The sequence below is a fragment of the Triticum aestivum genome, chromosome 6B, assembly GCF_018294505.1.
Source record: "Triticum aestivum cultivar Chinese Spring chromosome 6B, IWGSC CS RefSeq v2.1, whole genome shotgun sequence".
NCBI classification, from domain to species: Eukaryota; Viridiplantae; Streptophyta; class Magnoliopsida; order Poales; family Poaceae; genus Triticum; species Triticum aestivum.
This window is the reverse complement of record NC_057810.1, coordinates 229,115,582-229,134,120: the sequence shown is the minus strand read 5'-3', so window position 1 is coordinate 229,134,120 and position 18,539 is coordinate 229,115,582.

The window sequence follows — 18,539 nt, the reverse complement described above, 5'->3', positions numbered from 1 at the left end:
ACAACGTGCGCTCCATCCCGATACGCAAGGACGACAAGGTGTCGATCGAACACAACATCAGAGCTGCGTCACAAGTATAATGTACGCTCCATCCCGATCTGCAAGGACGACGAGGTGTCGATTGAACACAGCGTCAGAGCTGCGCTAGAAGTACAATGTACGCTCCATCCCGATCCGCAAGGATGACAAGGTGTCGATTGAACACATCTTCTGAACCATTCGATGAAAGGTGAAAAGATCAAGTTCACTCAGAATCGAAAGACATTCAAAAGTGATAAAGGCAAAGCCATCGTATTCAAGGAAAACCAAGTTCAGATAAATCCTGCAAAAGTTCAGAACCGCAACGGGCAGAAGTACTCATACATCAAGTCTGAAAGAGTTTAAGGTTACATAACTACTCGACATTCCGAGGCAAATAAAGGTGGGGCATAATTTTTGTTCACTCGGCAGGAGGAGGACTTGCTGGATCGCAAAAGCTGTCAAGGTCGATGTTGTCTATGATGCAAGTGGTGGCGTCAAGGAAGGTGTCCATAAAGGACTCGAAGCTGAGCTTCTTTGTGTTGACAACCCTGAGAGCCGCCAGCTTGTCTTCTCTGACATCCTTGCAGTGCACTCGGACCAATGACAGAGCGACATCGGCGCCACAACAAGCAGATGGCTTCTTCCATTCCTGCACTCAACCAGGGATTTGATTCAGTAGAGTCATCAGAGACTTGAGATCCTGTGAGAGTTCTCTCTGAGGCCAGAGTTCAGTGTCAATCCACGTCATTGCCACCTTCAGACGAGCGAGATAATCCACAACACTGTCCAGGCGAGACTCCAATCGCAGCACATTCATCGCAACATCATCTCAGGAGAGTTTATGGGGTCAAGACTTGTCTCGAGCCGCCCAGTTTCTGCTTTGAAGTCTTGACAAAGTTGTGCACAGTCGAAAAAGCAGTGAGTCAATAGTTCAACAAGGTGTGACAGTCGACATCAACAAATCAGTCGAACAAAAAGAAATACCTTCAAGCTTCAAGACCAACTTCGTAACGAGCTACCCCAGATAAGCCTCCAATTTGCCCTTCTTGGCCTTGAGACTTCCAACTTTGTCAGTCAAGCTTTCCTTGTCCTTCTTCAGCCGCGCAACCTCCTGGTTGGCTTCAGTAATGGCAGTCTTCAACTTGGAGTTCTCCTCTTCCAACTTGTTGAATGAGGCCAACTTTTTGCCAGCGAGTGTCGTTTTCTCTCGTGCCTCCTTCTGAGCTGTGGCAAGGTCTTGATCCTTCTTCTCCAGAGCCTGCTTCATTTTCTCTAAAGAAATAACATTCTTCAAACGAGCTTGGAGTTGACGGTTTTCACTATGCACATCTGTTCGAGTGGAGTCACTCGGTTCAAAAAGACTAAAGAAAAAAGAGAGAGAGAGAGAGTCATAAGGTGGATAGTCGATGGATTGTTACCTCCCATGGTAGGTGCTTCGTCCTGGGCCTTCTTGAGATTCTTCTTGGCCAGCTCCAGATCAAAGTTAAAGCCGATCTGCTTCTTCTCCAGTTCAGAAAATTGGGCTCCAAGATCACAAGACTTCTGCAGTCAGCAAATAAGATATGTCAGTCAACGGAAACGAAAGTCAATCACAGCGAAAACTGCTCTAAGACTACCGCCGAATCAAACATTCAACAGTAGTCTCGGGGACTACACCCAGTGGGTGCACTTGGCGTGCCCCCACTGGTCCAGTTTTACACTCGGCATGGTCTGTCCAGCGTGAGTAAAAAAAGAAATTCTCAGACCCCAGCCGACTACCAACAGTCGACCACGGTCTCGGGGACTACACCCAGTGGGTGCACTCTGCATGCCCCCACTGGTCTGGTTTTACACTCGACTCAACCTGGTCGACTCAAGTGCAAGAACTATTCAACTCTAAGACAGAACACCCAATGGTTGACTGGATGTGAAATGCAGATCCATGATAGATGCACATAAAAGGTTCCAAAACGCTCATCCATAGACACCCAACGGACAATGAAGCAACAGTTGCAACTACCACCAGTCAAGAGACTAGTCGGAAACCGACTAACCTTGACGTTGGCTTGCAGAGCGGTGCTGGCATTGTAGGCAACCTGATTGGCCTCGTGCACCACCTTCATCTGCTCCATCACGAGGTTTGCCTGGAGAAGGGCCTCCCTAGCGACGCTCGGTGGGTCGTCTGGAGTGTGGTATGCAGGGAAGAGCAATGATGGCAGTACAGTCGGAGCGGTCACAGGATCAGAGGCATGGAGTTGTGCAGCGAAGCGGAGACTTGAGCAGTCGACCTCAAAGGAGGGTCAGTTGATAGTGGATTGGCAAAGGTAACATTGGCCCGAGCCAGATCTAAGGATCGCTGGACCACCATCTCTGGAGCCAATGTCGACTAAGGCACCTGACCCTCAGCCGTCCTCCCACTTGAGGCCCTGCCCCTCCTTCTCCTCTCTCTCTCTCTCAGAGGCACTTCTTCCTCATCATTCGAAAGCTCAATGACGTCCCGTGGAGCTTCAACAAAAAGCAACCGCAAGAGTTCAGTCGACCGACAACCCTGTCAGCAGAACAAATTCAAGATAGCAAGAGCGTACCAACCTTGGAAGTAGTCGCGTCATCAGCCTCCTCATCACCCGGAGCCTTGTCAACATCCATGGAGGTCGCAGAAGTTGCAGCACTGAAAAGTTTATAATCCACTCGGTCAAAGCAGAAGTATGAGTCGTTAGAAGAAAACGCAGAAAGATAGAACACTCACCCAGAGGCAACAAGAACATCCATCTTGATCCTAGGCAAGGTCTTCCGAGACTTCGAAGGGGCGACCTTGGGTTGCTTGGCGACCTTCTCTGTCGGCTCCGGAGTCAAAGTCCGAGTGCGCTTATGTGTTTGTGTACTAGGAGCCACGGTCTTGCCACACCCGCCCGCTGGATCTTGGAGTTGCTTGGATTGACGCTCTGTGCGAGGTGGTGAGTCGACTACCTCTTCGTCGTCCGACTCATCACTCTCTTCCTCATCGACGTCTTCTGGAGATTGCCACTCGCCGCTCTCTTCTGTGCTGTCCTCTCCATCCTGGTCTTGCTCCAGGGCTTGTTCACCATTGGGCATTGAGTACATCTCAGTATAAACCAACAAGGCAAGAAATCAATCAAACATCAGTCAGAAACAATTACAAGACAGATTGAAGTACACTCGGTAGCAAGGATCAGACCTTGTCCGGCTGGTTGTCAGTGTTGAATGGATCAACTCTCTTGGCTCCCATGGGGTTGTCGTTGTTCCCGGTAATGCCCTTTAGGCACAGGGCCACCGTCTCATTTGTAACCTCCTCTGGGTGAACCCGAGCGGTGTCGTTGGCACCCGAGTACATCTACATCGGGTGGTCACGAGCTTGGAGCGGCTGGATGCATCGACTGAGAAACACCTCCAACAAGTCCACGCCAGTTACACCCTGAAGGACCAACTGGACTACTCTCTCAACCAACATGTCCGTCTCTACTTTCTCCGTTGCGGTCACGGTCAGCGAAGAAGGCTGTTGGGAACAATCTAGGGTGAAAGGGGGAAGACCGGTTGATTGACCGGGGGTCGCAACATCCTGGCAGTAGAACCAGGTCGACTACCATCCCCTAACCGACTCAGGAAGTGTCATGGTAGGGAAAGTGATCCTCTTCCTCATCTGGATCCCTAGACCCCCGCACATCTGGATCACGTGCGTCCTCTCATCACTCGAATTTGCCTCCTTCACGGCCTGGGAGAAAATTGTGAAGATGTGTTTGAAGAGACCCCAGTGCGGTCGACAGCCCAGAAAGTTCTCACACATGGACACAAACGCGGAAAGATACATGATGGTGTTGGGAGAAAAGTGGTGAAGTTGGGCACCGAAAAAGTTCAAGAAGCCCCGGAAAAAGGATGTGGAGGAAGGGAGAAGCAACGGTCGACGTGGGTAGCAAGGAGGACACACACACCCGACCGCAGCTGAGGCTCCGTCTCCCCCCCGGCAGCCTCGCGGCCCCGACACCGATAAAACCGGAGGCGACCAGCTCCTCCAGATCCTCTGGCCGAAGTGAAGATCGGATCCAATCGCCCTAGATCCAGCTCGGTGGCAGCGCGGACCTCGACGATGATCCCCGATTCGTCTTCTTGCCTTTTGCCGCTGCCGTCGCCTTTTTGGCGCGCTCCAGCGCCGCCATCTTGGCCTTCACCATGGTGGCGGGGCGACAACGTCGAGGGCGGAGGAAAAAGATGCAGTGCAGAAGCGGAGAAGGAAGAAGGAGAATGAAGGTGCATAGTGCAGACGCCTCGCCCTTGACGCCTTTTAAGGACCCACTTCCGAGTGGCTGACGCGTGGGCCCGAGCAATCCTATCAAATCCCGCAACAGTCGCATGTCGGGTACGTGGCGAAAAAGGTGGCGCAGAAATCAAGGTGCCCCTGTCTATTCGTCCCGCTTACCACGACACGCTCCACCTTGCGTGCTTCCCCAAATTGTTGAATCCCGTGAGATCCAGGATACACAGTAACCAATCGCGCCAAAGATTTCACATCAAAGTAACACTCGACGAGTGCTAGCGTAAGTCCACTCGGAAACTTCTGAATCAATCAAGGCGACTGAAACGAAGCTGAAGTTTCAGCGTGGGCCTCCAATCCAGCATGGGTACTTGTGAAGCACATGAGTCAAGGCAGGATCAACTGCCACCTTCTTTCCACTCAGTTCTCTATCCATTCGGGGGCTAATGACGATGCCATAGACCTAGGGTAGGGTCATAGGCCTGACCTATACGCCCTACCCAAGGTCACTACCCTAGAGGCAAAGACATTCGAAGAACAACAGAGAGTATCAATTGAAGTCGTCGAGTGCAATCCACTCAACCAGTCACCTCACTCGGATACCCCTCCCTCCTGATATCACCCAACCAAGATGAAGCCTGTCGACTATACGAGAAACCGCTCGACCTACAGAAGACCAGGAGTGACTCTAGACAGCAACAGTCGGACATTCACTCCGTAGTCTTATTGGTCATTAAATACACTTCATAGCTGGTGTTATCAGTAACGCCCTATCTTAATGTACATTGAACCTCTGTAACGGACGTGGCTGGGGTCCTGGCGTACTCTATATAAGCCACCCCTCCTCTAGGACAAGGGCTCGCACCCCCTGTAACACACACACACCCATATTCCAATCGACCGCCTCAGGGCACCAAGACGTAGGGTTTTTACCTCCTCTGAGAGGGGCCAGAACTCGTAAAACTCATGTGTACAATCACGCCGTAGCTAGGACCTCGCCTCCTCATACGTACCCCCTATTCTTACTGTCAGACTTAGTACCACGACAGCTGCTGCTGAGGATCTTGTTGGAGTAGTTTCATCAGGCGTGACTGATGCAGTCACCTGATACGTCTCCATCGTATCTACTTTTCCAAATGCTTTTGCTCTTTTTTTGGACTCTAGTTTGCATGATTTGAATGAAACTAACCCAGATTGACACTGTTTTTAGCAGAACTACCATGGTGTTGTTTTTGTGCAGAAATAAAAGTTCTCAAAATGGAACAAAACTTTTTGAAGAATTATTTTACAATAAATAAAAAATACCGGAGCCAAGAACCGCCAGAGGGGGGGCCTGGTTGAGAAAAAGACACCAGGGTGCGCCTCCCTCCAGGCGCGCCATGGTTGGTTGTGCCCACCTCGTGGCCCCACTAACCATAATTCTGATGCTATAAATCCTATTTTTCTAGAAAAAATAAGGGAGGAAGAATTATCACGTTTCACGAGACAGAGCTGCCGCCACCTCTTGCTCTTCATTGGGAGGCCAGATCTAGAGTCCATTCGGGGCTCCTGAGAGGGGAGTCTTCAGTCTTCGTCATCACCAACCCTCCTTCATCACCAATTCCATGATGCTCCGTACTGGGAGTGAGTAATTCCGTTGTAGGCTCGCTGGTCGGTGAGGAGTTGGATGAGATTCATCATGTAATCGAGTTAGATTTGTTAGGGCTTGATCCCTAATATCCACTATGTTCTGAGATTGATGTTGCTAGGATTATGCCATGCTTAATGCTTGTCATTAGGGCCCGAGTGTCATGATTTCAAATCTGAACCATTTATGTTTTCACCATTATATCTATGTTCTAGATCCGATCTTGCTAGTCATATGCACCTGCTACATGTTATGATCCGTAAACCCCGGGGGGACAGTAATTGGGATACTTTCCGATGATGACCGTAGTTTGAGGAGTTCATGTATTCATTATGTGTTAATGCTCTAGTTCTCTATTAAAAGGAGGCATTAATATCCCTTAGTTTCCTTACGGACCCGCTGCCATGGGAGGGTAGGACAAAAGATGTCATGCAAGTTCTTTTCCATAAGCACGCATGACTATTTACGGAATACATGCCTACATTATATTTATGAAGTGGAGTTAGTGCCGTATCACCCTAGGTTATGACTGTTATATGATGAATATCATCCAACGAATCCACCGATCCAATGCCTACGAGTTTTCCACATATTGCTCTTGCTAAGTTATTATTGCTGCCCTTACTATTACTATTGCTACTATTACCACTGCTATCAAAACTATCATATTACTGTGCTACTGATCACCTTGCTGCAGATATTTAATCTCTAGGTGTGGTTGAATTGACAACTCAACTGCTAATACTTACAAATATTCTTTGGCTCCCCTTGTGTCAAATCTGTAAATTGGGTTGAATACTCTATCCTCGAAAACTGTTGCGATCCCCTATACCTATGGATTATCATCACCCTGGCAGGTTCTTCAGGCACGACACTTGCAGTCACCCTGGGATTTTGTTCAGTCGCGACATTATCCATTGCTCTATCAGATTCAGTTACTTCACGCACAACTTCTTCAGTTGTCCTGGCAGTTTGTTCACAATATGAAGGCGCAATCTGCTACGTCTTGAGCTGGCGTTGGTTTTCCTTGAAGAGGAAAGGGTGATGCAGCAATAGTAGCATAAGTATTTCCCTCAGTTTTTGAGAACCAAGGTATCAATCCAGTAGGAGGCTCCTCAAAAGTCCCACGCACCTACACAAACAAACAAAGAACTCGCAACCAACGCAGTAAAGGGGTTGTCAATCCCTTCACGGCCACTTGCGAAAGTGAGATCTAATAGAGATAGTATGATAAGATAAATATATTTTTGGTATTTTATAATATAGATGCAAAAAGTAAAGATGCAAATAAAAGTAGATTGAAAGCTTATATGATAAAAGATAGACCCGGGGGCCATAGGTTTCACTAGTGGCTTCTCTCAAGATAGCATAAGTATTACGGTGGGAGAACAAATTACTGTCGAGCAATTGATAGAAAAGTGAATAATTATGAGATTATCTAGGCATGATCATGTATATAGGCATCACGTCCGCAACAAGTAGACCGACTCCTGCCTGCATCTAGTACTATTACTCCACACATCGACCGCTATCCAGCATGCATCTAGATTATTAAGTTCATAAGAACAGAGTAACACATTAAGAAAGATGACATGATGTAGAGGGATAAACTCAAGCAATATGATATAAACCCCATCTTTTTATCCTCGATGGCAACAATACAATACGTGCCTTGCAACCCTTTCTGTCACTGGGTAAACTGGGTAAGGACACCGCAAGATTGAACCCAAAGCTAAGCACTTCTCCCATGGCAAGAAAGATCAATCTAGTAGGCCAAACCAAACTGATAATTCGAAGTGACTTGCAAAGATAACTCAATCATACATAAAAGAATTCAGAGGAGATTCAAATATTTCTCATAGATAAACTTGATCATAAACCCACAATTCATCGGATCTCGACAAACATACCGCAAAAAGAGTTTACATCGAATAGATCGCCACAAGAGAGGGGGAGAACATTGTATTGAGATCCAAAAATAGAGAAGAAGCCATCTAGCCAATAACTATGGACTCGAAGGTCTGTGGTAAACTACTCACAACTCATTGGAGGGGCTATGGTGTTGATGTAGAAGCCCTCCGTGGTCGATTCCCCCTTCGGCGGAGCGCCGACGAAGGCTCCAAGATGGGATCTCGCAGATATAGAAGGTTACGGCGGTGGAAATAGGTTTTTGTTGGCTCCCTGGATGTTTTTGGGGTACGTAGGTATATATAGGAGGAAGAAGTACGTCGGTGGCCGCCTATGGGGCCCAGGAGATAGAGGGCGCGCCCTGCTATCTCCTGGACGCCTCGTTCACTTCTTGACTTGCACTCCAAGTCCTCTGGATCATGTTCGTTCCAAAAATCACGCTCGCGTAGGTTTCATTCCGTTTGGACTCCGTTTGATATTCCTTTTCTTTGAAATACTGAAATAGGCAAAAAAACAGCAATACGGGCTGGGCCTCCAGTTAGTAGGTTAGTCCCAAAAATTATATAAATTTGTAAAATAAAGCCCATAAGCATCCAAAAGGGGTAATATAATAGCATGGAACAATCAAAAATTATAGATACCTTGGAGACGTATCACAATCTCACTGGCCTGGGTGGTTGGAGGTGGAGCTGAGGAACTTGATGGTGGCCCTGTGCCAAACTTGGTGGTTTCTCTCTTGTTGTGGTCTTCAATAACCTTCGTTGAGGCAGTGATGAATCTTTCTTTCATGCCACAACAATGATTGGCCTATCTTTCATACTCTTCAGACATCTGATGAATTTCAGACTGTAATGTGACAAGCTGTTGAGGAGATATTGATAGAATATTCTTCCTCAGTTCCTTCTCCTTTTACACTTTTTGTCTATGCACGAGTTTATCCTATGCAATCTTGTACTTCTCATTCAAAATGTATGAAGAAATCATGTGGCTTGGGCCAGGAGTCAGATTCAATTCATCAAGAGGTGTTTCTGGGTTTGTGCACCAGATATCAATAAAATCGAGCAATTTCTTTGGGTCCAGCAACATTGGAACAGAAGAGTTCTTGGCAATTGCAGCTTGCTCTTGCTTTTTTCCGAGGAACTCGGAAAGTTTATCTTCATCTGCTAGCCCATGTTCATCAACCTGAGGTACTACAGCCTCACTCTTGGGACTTGGTCTGGTTCCACAGCCACTAGTAGCTTTTTGCTTCAGCTTGGGTGTTGAAGAAATTGGTTGCCCACTAGCTGAGGCACTTGATGCAGTAATAGAGGCTATTTGAAAGCCCTAGATGCGCTGATGCAAGCATGACCGGTGTTGAAGCTCTAGCTACAGCCATTGAGGAACTTTAATCAGGAGGAGGCACCGAAGATTTTGAAGCTTTTGGTGCTGAAGCCTTTGAAGTCTTAGGCTGGGCCATGATACTTCTCCAACGTATCTATAATTTTTAATTGTTCCATGATATTATATTATCCATCTTGAATGTTTTATATGCATTTATATGCTCTTTTGTATTATTTTGGGACTAACCTATTAACCTAGAGCCCAGTGCCAGTTTCTATTTTTTCCTTGTTTTTGAGTTTTACAGAAAAAGAATATCAAACGGGGTCCAAACGAGCTGAAAATTCCCGGTGATTTTTTATGGACCAGAAGAAGCCCCCGAGGCAAAAGAGTTTGGCTAGAAGAGTCCTGAGTCATCCACGCGGGTGGAGGGCGCGCCCTACCCCACCGGGCGCGCCCCCTACCTCGTGGCTAAATCGGAGACCCCCTGACATGAAACCGCCACCAAAAATTCTTATAAATACAGAAACCCTTGAAAAGATACCTAGATCGGGAGTTCCTCTGCCACAAGCCTCTGTAGCCACCAAAAACCAATCGGGACCCTGTTTCAGCACCCTGCCAGAGGGGGGATCCATCCCCGATGGCCATCTTCATCATCCCAACGCTCTCCATGATGAGGAGGGAGTAGTTCACCCTCGAGGCTGAGGGTATGTACTAGTAGCTATCTGTTTGATCTCTCTCTCTCTCTCTCTCTCTCTGATACAATACGATATTGATGTACCACGAGCTTTGCTATTATAGTTGGATCATATGATGTTTCTCCCCCTCTATCTTCTTGTAATGGATTGAGTCTTCCCTTTGGAGTTATCTTATCGGATTGAGTCTTTAAGGATTTGAGAACACTTGATGTATGTATTGCATGTGCTTATCTGTGGTGACAATGGGATATTCACGTGATCCACTTGATGCATGTTTTGGTGATCAACTTGCGGGTTCAGTGTCCTTGTGAATTTATGCATAGGGGTTGGCACACGGTTTCGTCTTGACTCTCTGGTAGAAACTCTGGGGCACTCTTTGAAGTTCTTTGTGTTGGTTTGAATAGATGAATCTGATATTGTGTGATGCATATCGTATAATCAAACCCGCGGATACTTGTGGTGACATTGGAGTATCTAGGTGACATTAGGGTTTTGGTTTATTTGTGTCTTAAGGTGTTATTTTACTACAAACTCTAGGGTTGTTTGCGACAGTTATAGGAATAGCCCAATGGATTGATCGGAAAGAATAACTTTGAGGTGGTTTCGTACCCTACAATAATCTCTTTGTTTGTTCTCTGCTATTAGTGACTTTGGAGTGACTCTTTGTTGCACGTTGAGGGATTGCTATATGATCCAATTATGTTATCATTGTTGAGAGAACTTGCACTAGTGAAAGTATGAACCCTAAGCCTTGTTTCAAAGCATTGTAATACCATTTCCGCTCACTTTTATCATTAGTTACCTTGCTGTTTTTATATTTTCCGATTACAAAAACCTATATCTACCATCCATATTGCACTTGTATCACTATCTCTTCGCCGAACTAGTGCACCTATACAATTTACCATTGTATTGGGTGTGTTGGGGACACAAGAGACTCTTTGTTATTTGGTTGCAGAGTTGTTTGAGAGAGACCATCTTCATCCTACACCTCCCATGGATTGATAGACCTTAGGTCATCCACTTGAGGGAAATTTGCTACTGTCCTACAAACATCTGCACTTGGAGTCCCAACAACGTCTACAAGAAGAAGGTTGTGTAGTAGACATCAAGCTCTTTTCTGGCGCCATTGCCAGGGAGGTTAGTCCTTGAAGGTATATCTTTAGATCTTGCAATCGAATCTTTTAGTTTCTTGTTTTATCACTAGTTTGGTCTATAAAAGAAAACTACAAAAAAATGGAATTGAGGATGCCTCATATGCTTCATCTTTTTAACGTCTTTCGTGAAAATAAGGATTCCGATAATTGTGCTCAAGTGTTAGAAGAAGAAGTCTATAAAATGTTTGGCACTAAATTTTTGAATGATGAGCATGATTGCAATGTTGTTAGTGTGAATTCTTTGAATATCCATGATGCTAATGATATGCAAAGCTACAAGCTTGGGGATGCTATGTTTGATGAAGATGATATTTTTAGTCCCCCAAGTTTTGATGAGAAAATTTATTAAGATGATAGCAAGCCTCCTATTTATGATGATTATGTTGATGAAAGTGGGTTTGGAAGAGTGTCAACTTTAGGAAATAATGATCCCACTATTTTGGAGGGTGTTGAATCTTATAATATTTATGAAAGTGGATTTGGATAGGTCATGACTTTATTAGTAATGATTCCACTATTTCGAAGAGGTTCCAATTGATTATGAGAACAAAGTTGCTATCTATGATGATTATTGTGATGAAATGTATTCTATAAAGAAGAACGATGGCCATGAACCTTGTCATCTTGATTTTAATTTTCAATTGGATTATGCCTCACATGATAGTTATTTTGTTGACTTTACTCCCACTACTATTCATGAGAAGAAATTTGCTTACGTGGAGAGTAATACAATTTCTATGCTTATGCATCATGAAAAGAGTGCTTTATGTGATAGTTAAATTGTTGAATTCATTCATGATGCTAGTGAAAATTATTATGAGGGAGGAATATATGCTTGTAGGAATTGCAATAATATCAAGTTTCCTCTCTATGTGTTGAAAATCCTGAAGCTATGCTTGTTTTGCTTTCCTATGCTAGTTGATTCTTGTTCTCATAAGTTTTTTGCTCACAAAATCCCTATGCATAGGAAGTGTGTTAGACTTAAATGTGCTAGTCATGTTCTTCATGATGCTCTCTTTGTGTTTCAAATCTTATCTTTTATGTGAGCATCATTGAAAGCATCATGTCTAGCTAAAAAGGCATTAAAGAAAAGCGCTTGTTTGGAGACAACCCAATATTTACCCCTACTGTTTGTGTGTGTTCACATGATTAATCTACTGTAGTAATCATGTTTTATAGCTTTTGTTTCAATAAAGTACCAAGTAAGACCTTTGGGATAGCTTACGGTGATAGTTGTGTTGATCCTGCTGAAAACCAGAAACTTTTGCGCCAAGTAATTTAGTTTTAATAATTCACATAAACATGATTTTGATCTGATTATTTTTTATATGGATTGGCACACAAATTTTTCAGGTGTTCCTATTTTTTCTGGATTTTTGGAGTTACATAAGTATTTGGGAGTTACATATTACTACAGACTGTTCTGCTTTTGACAGATTCTGTTTTCTGTGTGTTGTTTGCTTATTTTGATGAATCAATGAGTAGTATCGGAGGGTACGAATCATAGAGAAGTTGTAACACAGTAGATATTACACCAATATAAATAAATAATGAGTTCACAACAGTACCAAAAGTGGTGATTTATTTTCTTATACTAACAGAGCTTACGAGTTTTCTGTTGAGTTTTGTGTTGTGAAGTTTTCAAGTTTTGGGTAAAGATTCGATGGACTGTGGAATAAGGAGTGGCAAGAGCCTAAGCTTGGGGATTCGCAAGGCAGCCCAAGGTAATATTCAAGGACAACCAAGAGACTAATCTTGGGGATGCCACGGATGGCATCCCCTCTTTCGTCTTTGTTCATCGGTAACTTTACTTGGAGCTATATTTTGATTCACCACATGATATGTGTTTTGCTTGAAGTGTCATTTTATTTTATTTTGTTTTGCTTGCTGTTTGAATAATATTCCAAGATCTGAAATTCTTAAATGTTAGAGAGTCTTCACATAGTTACATAATTATTCAACTACTCATTGATCTTCACTTATATCTTTTGGAGTAGTTTGTCATTTGCTCTAGTGCTTCACTTGTATCCTTTTAGAGTACGGCGGTCGTTTTATTTTGAAGAAATTGATGAACTCTCATGCTTCACTTATATTATTTTGAGAGTCTTAAACAGCATGGTAATTTACTTTGGTTATGAATTTAGTCCTAATATGATAGGCATCCAAGAGGGGTAAATGCATCCGCGGTCACTGAACTTGTGTCGAAAGCTCACTTTGATCATTGTACTTAAGAATACGGTCAATACGATCACTATATACGATTTCAGGTGATTATACAGTCACTGCCTCACTGTATAGCTCCATATTTTGCCTTGATGACTAGTCAAACATCACAACACTCTCTCTCCCTCTACCTATGGGGGACCCACCTGCCAATTTTTTTTAAAGAAAAACACCGTGTCGCATGAGAATCAAACCAGGGATCTCTGCTGAAGCCCACGTACTCTAACCACTATGCCCACACAAGTTTGTGTTAAATCTATGGAGCGTTATGAATATTTAATTAACACACACAAAACACACTTACACAGTTAGACGCATGCACGCAACACTTTTGAACCCTTGCCGTGCTCATCATGGTGTCCACGTTGTGGAGCTAAGGCCTGTGCGGCTGTACGTACGTGCATGCCGGTGAATGGGAGCATGTCAGTGTTCAAGCGGGGTCACCGGGCTGAGCTGCTTGTGCCCCAGACGTTGGAGAGTCCATGTCCGGCTTGGACTGGAACAATCATCCGAGCTTGTACCCCTGTAATATTTTGAATCAACTCAATAGAAAGAAAACAAAGATAACTGATACGGTCCTGTGGCCATCAACTTGGCGTGACTCGCATGCCCTCATATTGTCTCGGGTGCGTGTGCATCGAGCGATCAGATCGATCAGCGGGCGGCGTGTTGTTACATATACGTGCCTGTGCTACCTAGCCTAGGAAAATGGATCGAGCAACAACTAGGCTTCTTCCTCTGTACTTGTATCTCTCACCGTCTACGTCTGAACGGAACCGATTTAGCTCAGAAATTACTCGAGCTAGCCTCATACGCGTGTATCGACGAAAAGCACTCGGCTATATCGCCGTTGAGTTTGGTACCTGCGTGGCTGCGCCAACAGCGGCGATGGTGGCCGGGCTCATCGAAGTGCAAGCGACGATGGCGTGAGCGGAGCGGCGCATCCTCGGATGATGCACCCGTGGGTGAAGACAGCGAACGTCCGATATAGGGGCCGTTTGGATCGCTGCCTTCAACTACCAAGCCAAAATATTGGCGTTGACTGGGACGTGGCTGTCTGTTTGGATTACTTCCGATTTTTTGGCATGCCCAGCTCGCCCGCACTCCCTCCTTCTGATTCCACGCCAAATTGTTGGCGAAACCAGGGCGCGCGATTTGGTCGCCAATTTTTTGGTCAGCCCACGATTGGCAGGGCGAACCTGGGCACCAACCAAACAGCCCCATAGTACTATGAATATATTTATGTAACAGACGTACATACTAGAGGTATAACAATGTCCCCATGGCTGAGTCTTTTTCCTTTGTTGATCCGGTGGCTGAGTCTTGAGTCTTGAGTATAAGGATTGTTGTCTTTTTTTCTGGGAAAGGAACCCTGAAGGGAACTGAGCGGCCATGAAGAAAGTCGGGAGCAGGAATCATAGCATGCAGCCACGTCCAGCAAGCGCTTGATAGCATGCATGCATGCACACATGTGGAGGGTGCCAGCCTAAAAAAAATTGTTGCTGTGTGCTGTCCACAGATCAGTCCAGAGGTCAACTGAAAGGTAGGACCCTCATAGGGTAGAGAGAGGGTGTTTTGATGTTTGACCAGTCAACAGAGCAAAATACGGAGCTATACAGTGAGGCAGTGACCGTATAATCACTTGAAGTCGTATATAGTGACCGTATTGACCGTATTCTTAAGTATAATGACCAAAGTGAGCTTTGGACACAAGTTCAATGATCGCGGATGCATTTTACTCTAATAAGAACTTCCATATAAAGTGCATTGAATACTAAGAGAAGTTTGATTCCTTATGATTGTTTTGAGATATGAAGATGGTGATATTAGAGTCATGCTAGTGGAGTAATTGTGAATTTGAGAAATACTTGTGTTGAGGTTTGTGAGTCCCGTAGCATGCATGTATGGTGAACCATTGTGTAACAAATTTGGAGCATGAAGTATTTCTTTGATTGTCATCCTTTGTGTGGAGGTCGGGATTGCGCGATGGTTAAATCCTACCAACCCTTCCCCTAGGAGCATGCGCGTAGTGCTTGGTTTTGATGACTAATAGATTTTTGCAATAAGTATGTGAGTTATTTATGACTAATGTTGAGTCCATGGATTATACACACTCTCACCCTTCCACCGTTGCTAGCCTCTCTAGTACAACACAACTTTCGCCGGTACCATACACCCACCATATACCTTCCTCAAAAAAGCCACCATACCTACCTATTATGACATTTCCATAGCCATGCCGAGATATATTGCCATGCAACTTTCCACCATTCTGTTTATTATGACACGCTTAATCATTGTCAAATTGCTTTGCATGATCATGTAGTTGACATTGTATTTGTGGAAAAGCCACCTTTCATAATTCTTTCGTACATGTCACTCTTGATTCATTGCACATCCTGGTACACCACCGGAGGCATTCATATAGAGTCATATTTTGTTCTAAGTATCGAGTTGTAATTCTTGAGTTGTAAGTAAATAAAAGTGTGATGATCATCATTATTAGAGCTTTGACTGTCGGATATCGGGTTCCGGCAAAACCCTTAAGGTTCGAACTCTAGTGTGCGCATGAAGATCTTCTCCCTATTGAAATACACCCAGAACCTTGCCATGATTCTAAGCTAGCACGATGAACAACACAAGAGACACGAGGTTTATACTGGTTCGTGCCACCGTTGTGGTGTAATACCCTAATCCAGTGTGTGGTGTGGTGGATTCCCTCTTGGGCCGATGATGAACAGTACAGAGGAGGAACAGCCTCGCGAGAGGTGTTCTTGTGGTGGAGTGTAGATGAGCTAGGTTTGGATTGGCTCTTCCACTACTGTGGTGGATGGCCCTATTTATAGAGGCCCTGGTCCTCTTCCAAATATTGAGCGAGAAGGGAGACAACAACGGCCATTTTTAAAGGGGACAACAAGTACAAGCTATCCTGACTAAAGGTGGTCTTTGACTGCTAAAGGCACTGGTGATGACACCGTCTTGGGCTCCACGGTGACCTCCATCCTGTCGTCCTGCTGGTCTTGGTCTCATTGCACCGATATGGAAACCTTTGCCTGATGTCTCGGTACTCCACGGCTGCGCTTGCCCCCTTTGCTCCAAAGAGGAAACGAGGACACTGCGCAGGCTAGCGCCCGCCTAGCACCCGCCTGGTCTTGATCGTCATGGCTTGCGTCATGAGCACCTCGCTAGGTACCCCTCGCCTTGAACTCTCCGCCTCCTCGCGAGCCTGCTTGGTGAGGCTGCCCCTGGGGAGGCCTTGTGCCGTCCGCCCCACAAGGCTTGGCCGCTCACGAGGGTCTTGAGTGTTTGCTGATGAATACGGGCCGTACTGGGCCACTAGTTGAGCCACGCTGCATGCCGCAGGCAGGCAAGTCTGGGGACCCCCGTTACCAAAACGCCGACAGTAGCCCCCGGGCCCAAGGCGCACTCAGACGTGGCTTAGCAGCGAAGCCAAAGGGCAAGTGCAGAGCGCCGCGGGCCCCAACAGCCTGCGGCCTTGGTCACCGTGTGGCGGTTGATTGGACGTGGGCGTCTCCGCTTCCCCACGCTGCCTCGACAACTGCCTGATTTGACGAGTCCCTGCTGCATGCAAAAGAGTCATCATTACCTGTGATTGTGGAGGCCGACGGTTGGCCTCCCTTGGGATATAAATGGGGAGTGGCGAAAACTCCCATTGCACATCTCCCCTCGCCCCGCCTGCTTCTTCTCCCTCCTCGCTCTGGTTGCTTGCAGCGTCCCATGGCGCCCATGAAGAGGTTCTCGGTCGCGGAGAAGGGGAAGGCTCGCCAGGAAGGGCCTGGCTCTCCTCCGCCCAAGCGCGGCCGCGGCCGTCCCCGCAAGCATCCCGCGACTCCCGTTGCGGCTTCTTGTTGTCGTGGTGGTGGCCCTTCACGCGGGGGTGGCCACCCATATCGAGGCAACCCAGTCGGTGGAGGAAGGCGTGCCATGGCTGCGGGGCCTCCCCGGCCGCGCTTCCATTCGGCAGAGGTGCTGCAGGAGTTTGTTGTGTGGTCGAACTGCCGGCCGCTGGCCCTGGCAGGCTCTAGCTGCAGGCGGACGGCTGCTGCAGCAGGGCCTCCTGGGTCGCGGTGGAGATCTCTGTCATCGGGAACGTGGACCTGGCCCGGGGCTGGCAGACGTTTGCCCCGCGCGCGTGGCTTGGGCCGGCGGTGCACCCTCCACTTCAAGTACGACGGCGACGCGACCCTCTACGTGAGGGTGTTCGGAGAAGATGGCCGCCGTGTTGGGTGCTGCCCTGAAGACGATGACGGCAACGGGGTGCTCGGCCTTAGCGACGGCCATGACGAGGGCGAAGGCGAACCCGCTGCCGGCGGCGACCGCAACTCGTCGAGCTTCAGCGGCTCCTCCTTCGGCGACAGTCCTCCAGCAGTGGCCGCGACCAGCTACCACGCCGCTGCGCCCGCTTCGAGGGTGGTAGCGAGTCGTCCCGTCGCCGCGCCCCAGTGAAGCGCGAGGCGGAGTCTGATTGAGCTCTGGAGGATGACGCAGATCCCTTCTCGTGAGCTGTGTGTTGTTTTTATTTTGTTTTTCTCCCTTTCCTGCATTGAGAGAGAGAAGTATGGAGCCCCGTGGGGGCGTGAAATAGACTATGATCCCCTAATTATCGTGCTACATTCATTGTCCCTGTGTTGTGTTATGGTGTCGTGGTTATGTGCCTGCGCGTAGGAACAACTTAGCTCGGGATGTTTGCAGTAGTTTCCTCCTTGCGAGGTGCCCGCTTGAGGCCTCACCGGGCGCCTTAAGAGCTGCAAAATCAGTTGGGAGAATCATTTCTGACCCTTGGTCGCGAGGGTTGCCAGCTATGGCCTGGTGCATTGTGTCGTGATGCCCGAGGGGCATGGACCGGGAGGGGTGCTCCCACTATGAACTCGAACGAGAGGGCCTCGCGAAAATCAGTAGAAGTAGGCTCACGAGGGCGCCCGCGCAGCCCCCTTGCAAGGTTTGCGAGAGAAAAAGAGCGAGCCAGGCAAAAGCCGAAAACAGAGAACAGGGGCCGAAGATGGCAAACTACACTAGAAGCAACTTCAATAAAGGTTCAAATGAGGGAGGACAAGCCAACTGCAGAAAACAAATGAAAAGCCGCGTCCGGCACCTAGTCTAGTCTTCCACGTCTTCTCACCAGCGCGGAGCTAAGTGTTGCCACTGGGCGTGGGTGGGAGCCCCCGAGGCCCGAGGGCGGCACTCCGGAGACTCCGGGGCATGTACAGGCCCAACTCATTATTACGTGAGAGTGTCACGGGCGGCGAGCTTCACAGGCACTGGGCCTTCTTCACAGGCACCGGGCCTTTCTTTGGGCGGCGAGCTTCACAGGCACCAGGCCT